General features: G+C 46.3%; 1 pseudogene across 1 annotated transcript; it reads right to left on the reverse strand.

Moving 5' to 3' along the window:
* Nucleotides 1-5,203: 5,203 nt before the first annotated feature.
* LOC309525061 (epidermal differentiation-specific protein pseudogene) lies at nt 5,204-16,042 on the reverse strand (annotated as a pseudogene). Its single transcript, XR_014224673.1, has 2 exons — nt 15,776-16,042; nt 5,204-8,386 (listed from the first exon to the last, which is right to left on the reverse strand). The product of XR_014224673.1 is annotated as an epidermal differentiation-specific protein pseudogene (transcript).
* Nucleotides 16,043-16,572: the final 530 nt, after the last annotated feature.

A 16,572-nucleotide genomic window follows, 5' to 3' on the forward strand; every position in this document is an offset into this window, starting at 1 on the left:
CCCCTAACCCGTGGATTTGCGCACCCTAACCCTAACCCCCAGATGTTGCGCCCGGTGCAGCCGGCCCCCCCTGCACCCCCCACGCTATGCCACTGCTTGTAGGCTCACCGCACACACCCGGTCAGCCACAGTGCAAACAGGATCCTGGTTTAGAAGGGCCACTTGCCTGACCCACCAGGCTCCGGTTCTTGTGACCTTAGCATTATAAGAGAGAAGGAGAAAAGGGAAAAAAACCTCTCCCAAGCCACTTTCTCTATATGATTTTAAACCCCTCTATACGTCTTGGCTTACGCACGGCATCGGTAATATAATAATAATAATATTTTTTTATTTATACCCCACCCTCCCCGGCCAGAGCCAGGCTCAGGGCGGCTAATACCAGTACAATTACAATAAAAACATAATAGGGGGGGGAACAATTTAAAATACAGGTTAAAAATACAATTTAAAATGCAGCCTCATTTTTAATCATAGCCCATAGATCAAAACCATAAGAGGAAGGAAACATAAGGGTCAGACTGAGTCCAAACCAAAGGCCAGATGGAACAGCAGGCCCTGCGGAAAGATGTCAAGTCCCGCAGGGCCTTAGTCTCTTGTGACAGAGCGTTCCACCAAGTCGGGGCCAGTACTGAAAAGGCCCTGGCGCTAGTGGACACCAAACTACCGTATTTATCGCTCTATAACACGCAGATTTTTTCTCCTAAAAAGGAAGGGGAAATGTCTGTGCGTGTTATGGAGCGAATGTGTGGTCCCTGGAGCCGAAAAATAAGGCAAAAATCAAACCGCGCTTCAGGGAGAAGGGAGCTCCGTGAGAGAGAAAGCTGTTGCTTTCCTGCATTCTGCCTCAGGGTCTTACTGCCCGCCCTCTCTGTTTCGTTACTGTGTTTGCTCAAACGGAACAAAGAGCAGGGAAAGCCCCTCCCCTCCAGGCAAGTAGAGAGGAAAGCAGAGCGTCGCTCTATCCTCTCCCTGCTCCGGAGGGAACAATGTTTGTGAAGGGAAGAGAGATTACAGGTTCGGCTTAAAATTCTGATTTGACTTCCTGCTTTTTGTTTTTGGAGACACACAGCATTCAAATATGCTTTCTTCCATTTAAAAGGATGAAATCCTTAAACAGTGGCTGGCTTGTGTGGGTGGGTGGGGGGAAACTTTTGCCTTCCTTTCCTCACGTTATAGCCCTCTCCTGCATTCTTAGCCTTCTGTGTTTTTCCTTCCCTCCCCACTTAAAATGTGGTTACAAAGCATGGATCCACATGGATCCTCAGGATCTTTGCATTGGGTCACCCCAAATTCACCATCAGAGCACACAGCATGTCCATGGCTACAGCCTGCCCCCCCCCAAATCACACACCCATTGTTGCCTGGGGCTGCAATGGTGCAAAAACGTGGTTACAAAGCATGGATCCACATGGATCCTCAGGATCTTTGCATTGGGTCACCCCAAATTCACCATCAGATCACATGTCTGTGGCCACAGCATGAAGCACAAAAATGATACGTCCACTGTTTCATTCAGAATATTTTTTTTCCTTGTTTTCCTCCTCTAAAAAGGATGTGCGTGTTATGGTCAGGTGCGTGTTATAGAGCGAAAAATACGGTAACCACCTTGTGACTTGGGGCCTTCAAAATGTTGTCATTTGTGGACCTTAAGGTCCTCTGCGGGGCAAAACAGGAGAGGAGGTCCCTTAGGTACGTGGGTCCTAGGCCACATAGGGCTTTAAAGCTCAAAAGGAGCACCTTAAACCTGACCCTGTACTCCACCGGGAGCCAGTGCAGTTGGTAAAGCACTGGATGAATGTGATCCTGCGGCAAGGACCCTGTAAGGAGCCTCGCCGCAGCATTCTGCACCCGCTGGTGTTTCTGGATCAGCTTTAAGGACAATGTCTACCCCTGAACAGCAGCACCTCTCTGGAGTCTACAGCAGAGATCTTCTCCAGGACGTTGGTCTTGAGGCTCCAGAAACTGAGCTCGGAACCTTTCCCTTTCAAGACCTGGGAGAACCAAGGCAGCTTTTCCATCACATTCAAAAATGAAGAATGCCGATTCTCGTTCTTACACATCTTATATGGACGCGACAACCATTAACTAATGGGTAGGGGACAACGGGGATATCCTAGAGGGAACACTCTTCATATTATTGTACATGAGGCCTTCCAGAATAATATCAGGAGGTGGACTCATTCCTCCGCATGTACAAATCCAGACCTTTCACCGAAGTTGATTCAGCAGTCCCTGCAAGAGAAGGATTGGGCTCCCAAGGCTGTAAACATTTTTTTTTATTTGGGCCAAATGTCTGCGTCTTTTCCACAGAGTCATCAATGTCATGCCTTGTTGAGACCAAAGGGCTGCTTAATTTCATCAGGCAGGATCCTCTCCTCTCCTTGCAGAACATTTAACTAGGCCAAAGGTTACGACACGGCCAGGTCTCCGCCGGATCAATGATTGACAGCACTGAATCACCAAGAAGTGGTGACCTGACCCTTCCAAAGAGCAGAAAGGGGCCAACTTTCAGTTCCAGCGGCAACATCAAGAGACCCCATTAACTGCCTCCCTCCCCCATCGCAAGCTCAATGGGTGGACCAAGGCCCACAGAGGGAGTGGGGCTCAAGTGCAGAGTTGCTCTCCTTAACACCTGAATGAGCAGCAGGGACCTTTCCCCCTCTCTGGCAACTCTCTGTGTTATTCTGCCATGCACCTGAAACTCACATGATGCAATCGCATGACAACCCCAGAGGGGTCATAGTTTAATACTAGCATGGTGCAAGCCAGGGGTCAACAGCGTGAGCAAGAAGAAACGACGAGGAAATTCGGGAGCCAGAGAAGTGAAATGACTTGTATTTTCTCCACGCTGTTCTTGACAATGTCCTGAAGATGATCTGTAGAGCTGGAAGGAACCCCAAGGCTCAACTAGTCTTGATTCCCAGCAGTGCAGGAATCACAGCTAAAAGGATCCCTGATAGATGGCCACCTAGCCTCTCTTGATAAACCTTCAATGAAGGAGACTCCACCACCTTCCAAGGTAGTCTGTCCACGGCCACACAGCCTGTGGCGTAGCGTGGGCAAGGCTGGGAGAAACCATCACCCCGGGCACAGTCTGAGGATGTCACATTCCTCACAATGCCCTGACGCGTCACGAGCATCCTTCGCACATCGCCCTCCAGTTGGAGGGCACCTTGAGAAGGACGCAACAGCTCACAGCGCCCTGAGAGCCCTGCACAGTTTTGATGAGTCTCACAAAGCAGCGCTGGGCTCTCAGGTACGTCCCTCAAAGCAGGGCCATGTCAGCCGGCCAGATTCCCCACTGGGCAGGTGACACAGCATGGTCCTGTTTAGGTCCAGTGGGCGGGGGTCGCTCTGGCCGCGCCCCCTCCCTCCACAGCATACACGTCCATACCAGCTACCAGTGGGGAACACTCTGCCACTGCACACAGCTCTTACTGTCAGAAAGTTCCGGGCTGATTTAGCTTTCCCATTTGTAGTCTCTCTCTTTCTCAACTGGCATTTAATCCCAGGCGGGACCCCTCCATGGTGAGAACTATCCATTTAATCCTACTGTGGTTTCCTGTTCTTGGATCTAGGTGTACTCATTATTCATGGTGCATCTTTTTTATTATTATCAGATATTTATTAAGATTTTCAAAATATTACAAAATAAAAATAGAAAAAAGAAAAATACAAAATAAAAATAATTAAAAACAACTCAATCTTTCCATTACTTATTTTTCATTAGCTTGTTTCCCGGACCTCCTCACGCCTCCCTTTTTTGTATTCCAGTTCAGTTTGTTGGTTCAGCAAATCCTTCCCCTCTTTGTTTATCCTAATCTTTAATCTTAAAATATTATAACATTAAATCTTTACCTATTAGTAATCCATTTTTCATATTCCCTTATAGTATTGCAGCTAAAAAACCCTTAGTTTCTATCCAACATCGTTCTAACATTCATTAATTTTACAATATTTCTGTAAATAGTCTTTAAATTTCTTCCAGTCTTCTTCCACCGACTCTTCTCCCTGGTCTCGGATCCTGCCAGTCATTTCCGCCAGTTCCATATAGTCAATCACCTTCATCTGCCATTCTTCCAGAGTGGGTAGATCTTGTGTCTTCCAATACTTTGCAATGAGTATTCTTACTGCTGTTGTGGCATACATAACAAAAGTTCTATCCTTCTTTGGCACCAACTGGCCGACTATGCCCAGGAGAAAGGCCTCTGGTTTCTTCAAGAAGGTATATTTAAATACCTTTTTCAATTCATTATAGATCATCTCCCAGAAAGCCTTAATCCTTGGGCACGCCCACCAAAGGTGAAAGAATGTACCTTCAGGTTCTTTACATTTCCAACATTTATTATTGGGCAAATGATAGATTTTTGCAAGCTTGACTGGGGTCATGTACCACCTGTATATCATTTTCATAATATTCTCTCTTAAGGCATTACATGCCGTAAACTTCATACCTGTGGTCCATAACTGTTCCCAGTCAGCCATCATAATATTATGTCCAACATCTTGTGCCCATTTAATCATAACAGATTTCACCGTTTCATCCTGAGTATTCCATTTCATGTACATCCTTGACAAAATCTTAGTTTTGGGTTCTAACAGTTCTGTTTCTAATTTTGATTTTTCCACCTGGAAACCAATTTTCTTGTATTCATGGTGCATCTTAAGGTCCTCTGTGCAATCCCGTGGGCTGGAAACTCTTTCTGACAAACTCAACAAACGGGGCCGCTTCTCGTTTTAGCAATCCTTCTCAGAAATCCCATACAATATCCTGTTTGTTTCCCAATTCTTGTGCCAGCCGCCCAATTACTTAAGGCTACGTGGGATCAGAATTTTGAGTCACCTGCCTTTTGTTCCATTTGACGTTTGCACAACCAGGTGAGTGCAAAATTGGGGTGAGAATTAGCACAGTGGGGAGAGCAGGAAGTTCATCACGGAGAGATGGGTGAAAGTGAGCACTTTTATATTGCCAGGAACAAAGAATGCTATGCTCTCCAATATTCCTGAGATGAAAATAGGGGCATTTCTCACTAACCTCCCCCCCCCCCAAAAAAAGGATGAGTGCCACCACCACATGGAACACAGCACACTTTCCACTGTCCTGAGAAAAACCCTTAATCCCCATTTAATTTTATTGTTTTGTAATTTTACAAAAAGAAAAAACACACACATGCCAATAAATACATTTTAGAAAGGGTCAATATTAGATGCGGATGCACGAAGCACTTTTATTTTATTTTAAATCAAGACTCCTTGTGCTCCTCTCCTCCTTTCTTCCTGGAAAGCAGACGGCAGAGAAAAATCTCAGTTCTTTTTGACCGGGGTGGCAAACCTGTGGTCTTCCAGATACAGCTCCCACCAGCCCCAGACCAGCATAACCAATGGCCTGGGATCATGGGAGTTGTAGTCCAACACTATTGGGTGGGCCAGAAGTTGCCCAATCCTGTTTCAGACCCGTTGCTACCCAGTATGACAGTGAAGTTGTTTCTCCCAAGCAGATGCATGGTCAAAGAAACAAACAAACCAGAGAATCCTAGAATTGACAGGTGACCATGAAGTGTCTTCTGTAACCTGTGCTCACTTGCTCGAACCATTAGGATTTGGTTTTATTGTCTTCAATGCTGATGTGGTGCACCTTAAATGCTCATGCTCTTCACCTCTGGTGCAACCAGACATCCTGGATGATGTACAGTGGTACCTTAGTTCTCAAATGCCTTGATCCTCCAACAACTTGGAACCCAAACACTGTAAACCCGGAAGGAAGTGTTCCAGCTTGCGAACTTTTTTCAGAAGCCAAATGTGCTCCGTTTTACGATACGATACGATATCTTTATTGTCATTGTCCCATACAGAACAATGAAACTGAAAAAGCTACATAAGCCACCCAAAAACCCCTAAAAACTCTGAAACCCCATTTTAAAATACAATATACTATAGAGACTCCTTATGCTGCATTTAGAACCAGAATTTGCATTTTAAGTGTTAAACTGAGGTCTGTCTGCTTTTGCTATTTATTTTGCATTTTTGTTTGCAGCTCTTTTTTGTTTCGTTCTTGTGACTGTGTGGAACCCAGTTCAGCTACTGATCGATTGATTGTATGACTGCAGTACATTGTTTATTGCTTTCATTTTATGGATCAACGGTCTCGTCAGATAGTAAAATTGATGTTAAGTTGGTGTTTTAGGGGTTGTTTTTCAAAGTCTGGATCGGATTAATCCATTTTGCATTACTTTCTATGGGAAGGCGCACCTTGGTTTTGGAAGGCTTTGGTTTTGGAATGGACCTCTGGAACGGATGAGGTTTGAGAACCAAGGTACCACTGTAGTCCATTTCTTTGGGTAGGTAAAGTCATTGGAAATTGCTTTATCCTGAGTCATCACTCCATCTAGCCCAGTATTACCCCTACAGTCACTGTCAATAGCCCTCCAGAGCTTCAGCCGAAATCCTTGCCCAGCCCTGTTGTCTGGCAATGCCAGGAATTGAACCTGGGACCGTCTGCATCCAAAGCACGGGCTCTGTCTCCTGAGCTATGGTCCTTTTTCTTGGTCCTGCCACCTTTGACCTAGATAGCCTTGCTGCTATTCTACTGCTGCTATTCTAGGACTGGTACTGGAAAGCCCAGGATTAAAGAGGCGCCTCAACTAATCTTCCTCCAAGGAGGACCATTCCCTGACCATCTCCTGCCAGATAAGCATAAATATACTGGGAGATGTTTGTGGAGAGGCAGTTCAGTAGACTCCTTCTTGGCTTTGTTATTGTCTGCTGGAACATCCTTGAGAGAAGACTTGAGTCGTTATTCGTTTATTCATTTATTTACATTTTTATAGTCAACCTCATGTGTTTTTCAACGTGGAAGTTGCCTTCTGAACTACCACAGTAGCTTACTCCCATGCAATGCAATCTTCAACCCTTGTCTAAACCAACCCTACAAACCCAGAAACCATCACCGTGCCCAGCGATAACAGCCTAGCAGGGACGCAGAACCAGTGGCCACCCAGACGTTACAGGTCTACAACTCCCATCATCCCCTGCCTGCTGGTTTTGCCAGCTGAGGAGGATGAGGGTTGGGAGTCCAGCCACACCTGGAGGCCACAGGTCCCACACCCTTGAAATAAGACTTTCCCCTCCACCCGCACAGTATGATATGGGAGCGGCCACCCCACTGAGATCCGCGAGCAACACCCAAAAAGCTCATTCAGGCAGGGGTTTAGGATCTCTCCCCAGATGTTCCTGGTTCAGGCTGAGCCTGGGAATGCTCCCTTGTTTCCACACGAGAAGGTTTGGTGAAGGCGTCCCCCTGCGCTGCTGAGGCAGGCTTCATGGTGTACCTGGTGCTGATAGTGCGGCCAGACACACATCGGTACTCCGCATGCTCTTTCCTTTCTTTCCCATTCTGGCAGATGGTCAGCTCCACCGGCACCGAGGTGGTGGTCTCCTTCTTGACCACGTGGATCGTGAGCTGGGTGCAAGGAGGGATCTTGGCAGGCAGCATAACCTCCACCTTCTCGCTGGTGGTGGTCGACTCGTGCTTCCCTTTCTCCACCGCCAAGACGTTGGCACCTCCCACAGTGACCTGGAAGGAGAAGCCGAGCTTCAGGGACGTGGTGTTGCTGAAGTGGAAGCTCTGGATGACGGTGGCGTTGTACTCCCGGCAAGTGTTGGCGGTGAACGCTTGTTCGTACTCAGTGCAATTGGTTCCCACAATCTCATCGATCAGAACGTCCTTCTCGTCCTCCACTTTCTTCTGGTCCCACAGGAGTTTGGCGGTGACGATGGGGCGGCCGGCCTGCAGGGGGCGCAAGTGGGACAAGCTGTCGTCAAAGTCGAGCTCTGTTTTGTAGTCGTGGACACGCTCCCCGGGCCAGGCGATGTGGTACCACCCGCCACGATTCGGGTGCTTATACAGGAGCCAGGCGCCGCTCTGCACCACGTGGGAAGAGACCCGGTCGTTGAAGTAGCCGTAGGTGAGGTTGGTTTCTTCCTTTACCACTTTATTCTGTCCCTCATAGTTGGGGAGTTCGTAGAGGGTGATCTGGGGGTCGGAGAGATCGTAGTGGACCAGCCGGAGGGAGGAGATTTTGTTGTTCTTATCGATCTCTGCGTAATCCCCTTCCTCAAAAGCAAAGCCATCGCCCTCAAACTTTGAGGCTTTGTAGGCGACCCAAGGCTGCCCAATCACCTTCAGGGAGGAGATGCAGTCACCAAAATCCAGGTCGTGAAGGTCAGGGATGTCGCAGGTGAACTCTTTGCTGAGCCCCTGAAAATTGGCCTTGTCGTACACAATTATCTTGTTCACGCTGGGCTGTCTGGCAGACATCGCAACCTCTGCAGGAGCGTCTCCCATGGCAAATGGGAGTCAGAAACAGTGGTGTTGCCCAAGTCTCCACTGCGAGAAGGGAAAGTGGAAAGATTTACTTTCTTGGTTCGATTGTACCAATTTAACAAGGAAACAAAGACCTTTCTGCATGGGGCGACTTTTCTCCCTCTTCCTCCAAATCTTTCTAAAAATAATAATCTTATGTTTTTTGGTGAAAATAGATTGCCATACATTGAAACTACTTTAAACACTATTGCCTTCCCTCAAGGAATTCTGGGAGCTGTGGTTTGTTAAAGTTGTTAGGAGATCCCTATTCCCCTCACAATTTCCATAGTTCCTTGTGAAAAGAAGAGGACTGCTAAACTACTCTGTGAGGGGAATAGGGATCTGCTAACAACTCTCAGTACCTTTAACAAACTACAGCTCCCAGAATTCCTTGAGGGAAGGCAATAGTGTTTAAAGTAGTTTCAATGTATGGCAATCCACAAGTGTTTAAAGTAGTATCATCATGCTTTCAATGTATGGTGTGAATGTGGCCTTAGTCCTCACCCCTAACTGAAATACAGTGGTGCCTCAGGTTAAGTACTTAATTCGTTCCGGAGGTCTGTTCTTAACCTGAAATTGTTCTTAACCTGAAGCACCACTTTGGCTAATGGGGCCTCCCGCTGCTTTCCGCCCGAGCACGATTTCTGTTCTCATCCTGAAGCAAAGTTCTTAACCTGAGGTAATATTTCTGGGTTAGCGGAGTCTGTAACCTGAAGCATATGTAACCTGAAGCGTATGTAACCCGAGGTACCACTGTACACCCATTTGTAACTGAAATGTACAAAAGTGCAAAAGCCCTCATCTGTTGTTACCTTTGCCACCATTCCCACCCAACTGTCGCTGTCTTTTTCCGTTGTCAGTAGACAGACAGGATTAAGATATTTTACGGTGCAGCAGCATCTAGGCTCATTGTACCATAAACTGAGATTACATTTCAAACTGTCCTCTCCATTCAGTACATGCATCAAACTTTCTTCTGTCAACATACCAGATCTAAACAGTTTCCATGGACTTAAAAAAAGAGATCAGCCAGCCAAGATGACACACAAATTAACATATCATTGAAGTGAAGCCAATAGTATTGATGGGAGAGAAATTTGATTAAGTTCTCATGCAAAGGCAAATCTACCTAATACACAAATCAAAACACATTCATCCTCTGAAAATTCACGCCTCTCTGAATTTTGCAACACAGCTCTCGGCTGAGGAACGTGTGCAAGTATGTGAATGCTAAAGTGTGCATTGAAATGCATATATTAGTGAAATAACAGGCAAAAATGCATTGTATTAGGGAACATTTTGGAGGTCCCAGGTCACAAGGTGGTTAGATTGGTCTCAACTAGGTACAGGGCCTTTTCAGTACTGGCCCCGACTTGGTGGAACGCTCTGTCACAAGAGACTAGGGCCCTGCGGGACTTGACATCTTTCCGCAGGGCCTGCAAGACAGAGCTGTTCTGCCTGGCCTTTGGTTTGGACTCAGTCTGACCCTTATGTTTCCCTTCCCTTATGGTTTTGATCTATGGGCTACTTTTAAAATGAGGCTGCATTTTAAATTGCATTTTAACCTGTATTTTAAATTGGGGTTTTTTCCCTATTATATTTTTACTATAATTTTACTGGTGTTAGCCATCCTGAGCCCGGCTCTGGCCGGGAAGGGCGGGGTATAAATAAAATTTGTTGTTGTTGTTGTTGTTGTTGTTGTTAACATTGCAAAAATATGTATATTATGAGAAAATTAGTATATGCTGGCGAATGTCCATGTTGGCTTAAAAATAAATAAATAAATCACAAACTCGAGGAAACAGGAAACAGAGAGAAACTGAAATGGTCAGTTTCACCCATTCCTAGCCCACAAATACTGATCGGATGACTCAACGCACAGAAATAATAAAATAATTATTTTTTAAAATGTGGATGCTAAAGAATTGCTGGTTTCACAGCTAAGAGCAGTTGGGCCTTCCCTTTAGCAGAGCTGGCGAGAATGGGCCCTGCGTCCAATTATTGGGACCAAATCAAGGCATGTGTAGAAAGGGGATGCGGGTGGCGCTGTGGGTTAAACCACAGAGCCTAGGGCTTGCCGATCAGAAGGTCGGCGGTTTGAATCCCCATGAGGGGGTCAGCTCCCGTTGCTCGGTCCCAGCTCCTGCCAACCTAGCAGTTCAAAAGCACGTCAAAGTGCAAGTAGATAAATAGGTACCACTCCAGCGGGAAGGTAAACGGTGTTTCCGTGCGCTGCTGTGGTTCACCAGAAGCAGCTTAGTCATGCTGGCCACATGACCCGGAAGCTGTACACCGGCTCCCTCGGCCAATAAAGCGAGATGAGCGCTGCAACCCCAAAGTCGGCCATGACTGGACCTAATGGTCAGGGGTCCCTTTACCTTTAGAAAGTGGAGAGACACATATTTTCTCTCCTGCTTTCCTAATGCTAGAACTTTTTTTGCTATCTAACAAAGCTCTGTGCCATCTCATGAAACATTGGAAGTTTCAGGACAGACCTATGTACTCACTCCTGCAATGGCTCTGTCCTCCGTCCACATTTGAAGGCAACGCACCTTTGAAAACCAGCAATCTTGCCTGCAGGAAGAGTGCTGTCGCACTCAGGATCTGCTTACAGGCTTCTTGTGGACAAGGGTGAGAACAGGAAGCTGGGCTTGACAGGCCAGTGGTACCTCGGGTTAAGTACTTAATTCGTTCTGAAGGTCCGTTCTTAACCCGAAACTGTTCTTAACCTGAAGCACCACTTTAGCTAATGGGGCCTCCTGCTGCTGCTGGGCACGATTTCTGTTCTCATCGTGAAGCACAGTTCTTAACCTGAGGTACTATTTCTGGGTTAGCGGAGTCTGTAACCTGAAGCATATGTAACCCGAGGTAACACTGTATTATGTTCTTATGCTATGCTGCTTTTTAAAAAATCTGAATTACTGAGCTGCCAAGGAAGCAGGAGCTTGTGGCGGAGGCAGGGAGGTGAGGAGAGACTTTTGTGGTATATCTGATTATCAGGTAAGGTTGCTCTGTTTCCAAAAGTAAAAACCAGAACACCCTGAAAGTTGTTGTTTTTCCCCCCTAAAAGAAACCACAAAAATTGTTGAGCCAAAAAAAAAAAAAGAAGAGGAAATTTTTTGATTGACCTGCCTGAGATCCGGACGTCAATCCTGCCTCTGAAATCCCAGTAATGTCTGGGACAATCCAGACGTCTGGCAGCCCTATGATTAAGACTACTGAGCATGGGAGGGGAAGGGTAGTCAAGTAATGACTAGCAAATCGTTCAAAATTGCCTCTTGAGGGGACTGCATAGGAGTCAGGAAGGAGGTAAAGGCTTACTAGCTGTTGCAAACGGCTCACTATCACCTTCTTGAGAGTTTCCTGGAACATCTGGTTGGCCATTTTGGGGAGACCAAAAGGCTGTGCTCGGTACACACTCTTGGCTGTTCTTCCCATTTTCTAAAAGGATTCTGCCCGCGATAACCCTGTAAGCAATGATGCAGCCGAATACATTTCACCAGAGAGGAAGATGATCTGAGCCTTGTGACAGATGTATACCCGTTCCCCCTGTATTGCAATGCTTGGATTGAAACAGTCTGGATATCTTCTGCGTTGCCACTTGGACTGCAGACACAGCACACTTCTGAAGCACCTTTAAGCCTCTCCCCTCCCAGAAAGGAATAATGGGAACTGCAGCTTACTCCTGGCACAGAACTACAGTTCCCAGCACCCTTAAAAGTAAAGGTAAAGGGACCCCTGACCATTAGGTCCAGTCGTGGCCGACTCTGGGGTTGCGACGCTCATCTCGCTTTATTGGCCGAGGGAGCCGGCGTACAGCTTCCGGGTCATGTGGCCAGCATGACTAAGCCGCTTCAGGCGAACCAGAACAGCACACGGAAACGCTGTTTACCTTCCCGCTGGAACGGTACCTATTTATCTACTTGCACTTTGACGTGCTTTCGAACTGCTAGGTTGGCAGGAGCAGGGACCGAGCAACGGGAGCTCACCCCGTCGCGGGGATTCGAACCGCCGACCTTCTGATCGGCAAGTCCTAGGCTCTGTGGTTTAACCCACAGTGCCACCTGCGTCCCTTAGCAAACTATAATTCCCATGATTCTTCAGAGCAGACGCTGCTTTAAATGTATGTTGTTTGCAAAGCCATGTAGATTTACAACCCAATAAGCTTAGGGCTCCAAGGAAGAAACCAACCTACTCTTTCGCAGATGTTGAAGGCTCAACGTATCAGAGCCAGTTTCACCTATTACATTACCAATGTTAGCCGCGTGGCACCCCTGAACTCAGGACTCCAGTTAATTTCTAGGTGGAAAGAAGTGAGGGCAAATGCCATCCCCCACCCCTTGCTCTGGGTCAACAGATGCAAACGCAGAACCCAATTTATTGCACCCCTTTTAAGTTTTGGAAAATGTAAGCGCCTTGTGTGGGAGAACATGGGCATGTCACAAGAAGCAGAAATTGAGATATGATCACGGTAGTGAAGCATTCAGACAACCATGATTCAGAGGACTATAACAGAACTTCAGTCGTACCTTGGTTTTCAAACAGCTTACTTCTCGAACGTTTTGGCTCCCAAAAGCCACAAACCCGGAAGTGACTGTTCTGGTTTGCAAACTATTTTTGGAAGCCGAATGTCCAATGGGGCTTCTGCAGCTTCCGATGGGCTGCAGGAGCTTCCTGCAGCCAATCAGAAGCCGTGCTTTGGTTTCCAAAAGTTTTGGAAGTCGAACGGACTTCTGGAACGGATTCCGTTCGACTTCCAAGGTACAACTATACTCTCCCCCCCCAAGCCACTACACACCAAAAAATGTATCATATTTCTCCATAGCCTTTTAACAAATTTGTTGTGGCATTTTTTGTGTGTGGAACAGAGCCTTTTTGAAGTACAGTGGTACCTCGGGTTACATATGCTTCAGGTTACATATGCTTCAGGTTACAGACTCCGCTAACCCAGAAATAGTGCTTCAGGTTAAGAACTTTGCTTCAGGATAAGAACAGAAATTGTGCTCCGGCAGTGCGGCAGCAGCAGGAGGCCCTATTAGCTAAAGTGGTGCTTCAGGTTAAGGACAGTTTCAGGTTAAGAACGGACCTCCAGAACAAATTAAGCACTTTACCTGAGGTACCACTGTAAACAATATAAGTGACGTAAAATATTCCTAGGACACATTCACACAACCGCAGAAAATGCAGGTTACGTGGCTGCACAGGTAAACCCAACTCAACCTCAGCACATGCCCCAAAACAATATTTACTGCACCGATGCTCTTGGCTACTTTCCACTGACTGGGGAAATGTGTGTTAGGTTTTGAGCCGGATAAGTTCATGAGCAATGACCTGACTACTTCCCTGGATGAGCAGCAGATTCCTCACCCTTCTTGAGTTTCCAACATGCCAATTTGGGTGTGTGAGTAAACCAAGCCCTCTTCTTGGCACTACCCACCTTGGCTGGTTCTCACCCGAGGGCGCCAAGAAAGCCTGGCGAGGCAACTTATGGTAGTTTGAAACAGGTCATCAAGTAATAAACCTAATGACTGCAGGATTAGTATGCCCCAAACTCCCACTTGGTTCCCTGTCCCAGAGGCTCAGAGTCAAGCATGAGGCAGGCAATGGGTTTGTAAAACAGCAGAAAGGAAGACCAAACTGAAGTTACTAAGTGCTCCCACCACCAGGCACCTAAGTATTCCTCTCCCATCAGGGATCGAACGCTCTATCGTTGTGTTTTAACTATTGTAATAATAACGATAACAACACTGGTTCTCTCGGTTTTCCATTTTTCCAATATCAAATTCAGTTTTCCACATTCCAGCAGCAAGTTTGCAATTAAGAAAAATAACCCTCTTGAAAATCCATCAGTGTTTTAGATCGATTTTCTCCCATTTAGGGGTAGCTTTGACTAATGTAACACATTCTGGCAAGCAATTTTCATGAGCATATTCATTTTCATGCAGGACTTTCCCTAATTATTTTTTTTTGGGGGGGGGTAAACATCGGTTGGATGAGTGCATTGCAAAATTCAGATACATGCAAATTTCAAAAGGATGGTTAAGTTTCAGTTCAAATCTCAAATGCAGATTTGATAGATTCACCTTTGAATGCGAACTGAGTTGAGTTTCTCCTCCATCCCTACTTCCAATATACTATTTGAAATTATAGTTGTGGGTGGGTGTGGACCAATTCTTTCCCCACTCTCTTCCTCTTCCTTTGACTTTCAAGTAACTACACAACATTGCAGAGAGCTTCTCAATGAGGTGTCAGTGAACTATAGTTGGTTCGGTTAATTTCTCTGCAGGCAAAGAGCAAAATTATTATTATTATTATTTAAAGTTTAAAAAAATATTTCCTGCATTTAACAAAGGCTCAAGATACTGGTTTCCTAAGCTTCTTTCGCTAAAATGATACACAAACATAATCACTCCCTCTAATACCAAATTCGGGGGGGGGGGGTACCGACAAAACTGTATCTAAAATAGCACCACCGAGAAGCAGAAGGGTGGTATAAGCACGCTCAGAGGAACACGAAGTTTACATTATTATTATTATTTTAAATTGGGATGGGTGAGGACCAAGCTTGCTCAGGACTCATGGTTAAAGTAAAATGTCTGTTTGCACACTGTGCTTGTAAATTGTAAACAATGCTGAAAACCCTAATAAGCTATAGATAACAAAAACAGAAAATGGGGGTGGGTGGGGTGAAACATTCCACCCTAGAGAACGGCATAGCTGGCTGGCGGAACCCCAAACAGAGCATTCCTGTTAGGTGAGGCTACCCTGTAACATTTTGTTGCAGATCCCACTCGTATGTCCTGTTTTTAGGACTTATATGTCTGTGGTGTTCTCCCTTTCTTCTGCAATACACGTTGCCCAAGTGTTCCGAATGCTGTGAAAGCTGAAAACCAGAACGATCTACATCAAGGAGAACATTTCCGCGCATGTTAAAAGTTGACACAGAACAGTGATTAAGCCCATCACCTACAAACTAGAAGCCGCTGGTCCAAATCTCAGCAGCGATCTTAATGTGGGAGGGGGCATGCAGAACATGGCATCTCTGCTCTTTCACCCTGCGCTCAAAGCATAGCTGTCAACCTTCCCTTTTTTTGCAGGAAATTCCCTTATTCCAGCGCCGTTTCCCCGGGACAGGTGAGGCTGCTGATCCCTTATTTTCAAATCTGAAAGTTCACAGCTATGGCTCAAAGAATGAATCGAGATTACTCTAATATTGTACTCTATGAATCAGAGAAAAAATAACAAAATGCAAATGGCTGGGTAAATTTGGATGGTTCCTTTGCTGCAGAGTAAGCGATCCTGCTTGAAAATCACCAGGCTGAATTAGCCAGACTGTTAGCAACCCACCACAAAGTTCGCAGGACACCCTCTCCCCACCCTTAAACCCCATTTTAGGTAGGTGGCGTGGCTTACCCGAGACGACTGGCATCAACAGCTTTGTGCCTTAAAAAACGACCGTCCCAGCACAATAAGTGTTTATATCGCCGTGTTACAAACACACCCCTTTTAAATGGGGCGTTGAAGGCTGGGCTTTGATCTTGTCAGGACCTGAAGAGCAAAACTACAGGTTTTATCTGCCTCACGCCAACAGCAGACACATCCCACACATCTCGGGGAGCCAGATTCTCCCTCGCCCTGGGCGTGCAACAATCGTGTCACACAAACTCTTGGCCACTTCCTTAGCAGGGTGACTACCACAGATTGCGGTAGGCTTGGCTTGTGACCTCGTCCCAACTTTTCCTCCCACCGGACGCTACCCCAGCGAAGGCTAAAGGGACAACTCCCTTTGCTTCATCAACCTGTGTGCAACCACAGATGATTAAGAACAGGTTGAATCAGTCTCAATAGCTTGTGCAACTCCAAGTTAATCGCTGCAGCTGTTTCCAGGTGTTGTTGCAACACCACCAAGTTAACTCCCTTCACACCCTTGGGAAGGTTTACCATTGCAACTTTCAAGGAAGCAGGAAAGGCTTCACGCAGACTTCCAGGATGGAAGAGACCAAACTTGCTAGCCCAGAGTTTGGTCAGAGCACATCAAGCTTTCCTGTGCTATGAATTACAGCGTGACATGGCGCTTAGTGTGTCAGGCAAGGGACTGGGAGACCTGGGTTCAAATCCTCACTCGGGCACAAAGTTCACCAGGTGACCTTGAGCCAACCACCAAGCCTCAACCCAACCTCCATTTCTTGGTCTCATTCGAACTCAATGCA

The sequence above is a fragment of the Podarcis vaucheri genome (genome assembly GCF_965113315.1).
Source record: "Podarcis vaucheri genome assembly, chromosome: 2".
Lineage (NCBI taxonomy): Eukaryota > Metazoa > Chordata > Lepidosauria > Squamata > Lacertidae > Podarcis > Podarcis vaucheri.